This window comes from Pteropus vampyrus, unplaced genomic scaffold (genome assembly GCF_000151845.1).
Source record: "Pteropus vampyrus isolate Shadow unplaced genomic scaffold, Pvam_2.0 Scaffold52, whole genome shotgun sequence".
NCBI lineage: Eukaryota > Metazoa > Chordata > Mammalia > Chiroptera > Pteropodidae > Pteropus > Pteropus vampyrus.
In genome coordinates this window covers 4655808-4660423 of record NW_011888833.1, presented here as the reverse complement: position 1 = coordinate 4660423, position 4616 = coordinate 4655808, and positions in this window count along the sequence as shown.

Genomic DNA, 4616 nt, shown 5'->3' with positions numbered 1-4616 from the left:
CCGAGGGCACGGGCGCTGCACTGGGGATGTGGCCACGGATGGCCAGGGACGCCTCTGGCACTTCCGGTACGAGGCCACCAAGTGACGGCTTCAGATGGCCCTCGCCCGTCACCTTAGAGCCCACCTGGCCTTGGTGGTGTCCGGCTGGTTCCTGAGAGGACCACTCCGACTGGACCCATTGCCTCCGAAGTGCTGGCAACACCCTGGGGACACTCTGCAGAGCCTCGCCCTGGGCTCCCATCTGCCCGACGGGCATCGGCAAGTCATGTCGGTGATGTGCCACCAACATGCCGACTGTCGAGTCAGGGCAAAAAAGGGGACCTCGGAGCTGGCTGTCCACGCCCGGGCAGTGGGGACCACAGGGTCCTGGGGTGTGGGGGGCCCCTTCCTCATGGGGAGGGGTCCGCGGCCGCTGAGCCCAGGCGGCTCCGAGTTTTACTTGGCGTTGCCTCGCTGGGCTGCCATTCCGTCACCGGCCCCTATGTTTTGCCAGAACGCCAGCAAGCTGCACTCTGAGATTGTGTTCGAAGGTCACATGCTATCGATGCGACTTTCAGACGTTTCGTGGAAAACGAGGCATTTGAAATCGAAATCGTAACGCAAATGTGCACGTGAGAAAAGTAGGGCTGGGCCTGTCTTGTGAGACGCGATACATCTCAGCACGGAACCCGCAGAGGCCACGGTGCGGGGACAGGGTGAACTTGCCTCACGCACGTCCAGGGACCAACGAAAGTGAGGATGGATTATGAGGGAGAAAGTTCCACTTAAGGACGAAGATGGAAAATCACAGTTGAAGGAAGATCGTGTTCTTGGCAAACTTAATGGCCTTTGGTTTCAAAAGCTTCCCTCTGTCCCCTGGCCTCCCAAAGCTGCTGCTTGCCGGGGGAACAGAACCCCACAGAGAACCGGACATTTTCTGAGCCGAGCCTCCAGGAAGGCAACAGCAATCTGGTAAATAAAATGCCTTCGTGCTGCACGCGGGTGTGCGGGGGAAGCTGACCTCGCCTTCCGCTGGCCGGGCCTTGGGAACGGACCCTGCTTCCATCGCTCTGGGCTCCGGCTCACGCCGAGGCAGCTACAAGAGGCTGTCACGCTCCGTGCCCTTCTACACGGAGCGCTGGTGACACAAAGCTACGCACCGAGTGACCACGAGGGCCGCAGAGGCGCTTGACACACGCGGCTCAGAGCACAGACTGCCTGGCGTTGTGACCAGCGGGGCCGCGCATGGCCGGGGGCTGCTCTGCCGCTGGCATGATGTGTGGACGAGAGGAAGTGGCCGTGCCCCCGGGGCCGTGAGGACCACCTTCCCCGCTGGCCGCGGCCGAAGCGGCGGTGACCGTAATCACCCTTTATGCCGGGAGGGTTTCACAGAAGCAAACGCGAGCCGTCAGCCTTGAACGCGGGGTGGCTTTCTCTGCCTTTTCGCCGGCCACCCTGGGCCGCTCGCCCGTTATTATGCTTTTCCGCCCAGTTTCCATGGGTTGCGGTATTTCCGCCGGCGGGAGGGAAAACGCCTTTCGCCTTTACTGTGGTCTCCGCCGATTACGATTCGGGTAGCGAGGCAGAACACGAACGTGTATTAACAAGTCATAAAAGCACATCCTTCAAGTTCACTGGCAGTCTGAAGCCGAGATTACGAAAGGTTAAGCTGTTAAGTGAATGGTAGGTAGCGCTCTGTGACGCCTGGACCTCGCCCAACTCTACCTGGAGCAGCTGTCAACCTAATTAGCCAGATGTACCTTCCTCGCAAGTGGACCTCCCAGAGGGAAGAGTGACGGGGCTCAAGTTCCGGCAGAGGACGAGGTGGGGGTGCGGTGGAGAGAGGAGGGGCGAGGAGGGGAAGCCCAAGAATGCGTCTGATGTCAAGCGTCGCTCTAACCTGGCAGGCTCGGCTCGCGAGTGTCACCTTGACTGAACCCCATCGCAACGGTCCCACAGGTGGGTGGGTGAGAACAGTGGCTTAATTGTAGTCTGAAGTTCATTTTCATAGTCGATAAAATGATGGTATTTGCTGAACTCTTTCATCTTCCACACACGCACACAAATGTACGCGCGCACACACACACACGAACGAAACCTCGGCCTGCATTTATATCCTCAGTTATTTCAAAAATGACATTTAAGTCATGCCAACTTTGACAGCCCTTCTTGTGAGTGTGCAAAGTGCGAGCCAAGAAAAGGACATCACAGACTTTTGATGCCCCGGATTATGTGATTCGCAGATCGGGGTGCGTGTTGGCAGGCTTTCTGCAACCTTACTGACTATTTAAAACAAACATTCTGTAAACTATAGAGTGTAAGGTACAAGTAGTGGACATTATGTAAAAACAAAAAAACAAAAAAAAACCAAAAAAAACCCACTGTAGCTTCCAGGCAATTTTTTCCCATTTATGCTCTAAAATGTCATATCTCCAAAACAGAAGTGTTTGAGAGGCAGACCTTTACGCTTAGCCAGGAAAATATTTCTCAGAAAATTTCCCTTCGTGTTGCTGAATTTAGTAACTACTTTGATGAAACCAGCTCTAAGTAGCTACGTCTCTAAGAAAACTATTGAAAACACCCAGCACCTCGGGGGCACTTGATGGCTGCTTGGCAATTCATTTACAGAGAAACTTGGTTGACTTTTATCGTTGTTATTATTATTAACAACGATCAGAAAAGTTCTCCACATTGGTCTCAAGTCAGCCTGCCCACACGTTGGCCCATGGAGCCTCTGAGCTTCCGAAGGACCCGCAATGCCTCTCGAGCATCCACGTTCGAGACTTCGAATGTCGGGCAGCTGTCACTGGACAAGCCCTGTCTTCTCTTTGGTCCCGTGAACTACTCCACGCAGACGTGGTTAGGAGTCTCTCGCTGTCCTGGCGATACTCCGCGTGCTCTCTTGTAAATGATATTTCTCCTTGGGTCTGGGTCCAAACAGAGCGCAAAAATCAAGGCGCGTCCTCACCGAAGCCACGTTTTCCTGAGCCAGCCGTGTCGTGCATAATAAGAGAGTGTAAGCCCCTGAATTCATTCAACGATGTCTATAAATTCTCAAAGAGAGGAAACCAGTTGTACCAACATGAAGTATCTAAAATCATACAGACGCGTTATGTAAAACACAACATGGAAGAGACTTTTCTGTCTCTACATTTTATGTATTATGGGGGGAAATAGAACTATTTTTTACACTAAAAAATCTTTTGGCATACGGGATTAAAGGACAAGACGTTTCTGTCATACATCTGTAAAAATACACAAATTTAAACATAGATAAACTAAATCGAGGAAGAGAAGAATGAGCATCATTTAATTGAAAACTGCATATTTCACATCGAGAAAAATGGTGTAAAATATATTTGAGATGTGCAAAGATTACACATCTAACTTATGTAGATGGTCCGATATTTACTACTGAGAAAAAAATGAACAAACAAACAAACAAACAAGCTGAAGTGCTTTAGTTTTCACAGCACTGCTGGTGACAGATGACAAGGCAGTCCCAGGAATCTGTCGCATTTGAGATATTCCGCATAACCTACTTAAAGGTAGCGTCCGACCTCAAATACTGTGACGTCTGTAAAAGATGAGACTTTCTGGCTACCAACACTTTAAGGCGATTTATGGAGCAGTGGATCGACACTTATTCTTGTTTGATGAAAAATAGAAGCCTTTTCTCTGGAATGAAAAATAACAATAACCTATTAAGAACGGTGTGGATGCATGAAGTACACGCCATTTTACTGATCGAGTATGACCTGACACTTCTGCTTTCATTTCTTATGGAGTGGCTCGTGGCTTGAAAACAAATAGAAAAATTGGATTCAATCATTTGAATATATATATGCCAAGGCAACCAGAGGTCGGGCAGAAAGGGAGACCTCGGAGATATGCGAACGCATTGTAAGAGCCGCTCTTTCCTGGGCATTTTTCCATCTGTCCGCCAAGGTGAGAAGCAAGGCTGTCGGCAGAGGAACGCTGCTGCTAACAGGCACAGGAACCAGCGGAGCACGTGGCACTTTTAAGGACCGGAGACAAAGGAACTGGAGTTTGGACTTCAAAACAGCTGGGGCGTGAGAAGCTGTATTCCTGGGGAGGAGAAAGATCTACAGATGTATCACATTCTATTTTTTTTTTCCCCCTAGAGGCATTCGCTGAATTCTTAAGAAGATAAGACACTCGGCAGAAAGGCACTGGGAAAGTAACAGAGGCTTCTGGAAATCCTTTGGAGACAAAGCCTGTCGAAGCACCAAGAAGAAAGGGCCCTGTCAGGTGCTGGCTGGAGGCCAGCGGGCCCCGGACGGGGCGTGGAGGGCGGAGACGGAGCGTCCGCGAGGCCAACCCAGCTGTCAGTCACCCGAGTCGGCGGCCGGGTGAGACCGGCTTGCCTTGGCTCAGTCCCACCACCAGAGGATGACAGTCCTCCACGTGCCGCAGTGAGCACTCGTCCAAATGAACGACCGCCCCAGGCAGAGAGAAGGAGAATATAGTATTAGACTAATCACACGACCCAGTTGATAAAAGTGTGATGAACAGACTTTAAACGCCAAGGTTAACGCACGTCTGCGAATGCAGATGACGTGATGTAGAATTCGCAAAATGGATGCGGAAGATTCTGGAATAGAAAAAGGTAAGAA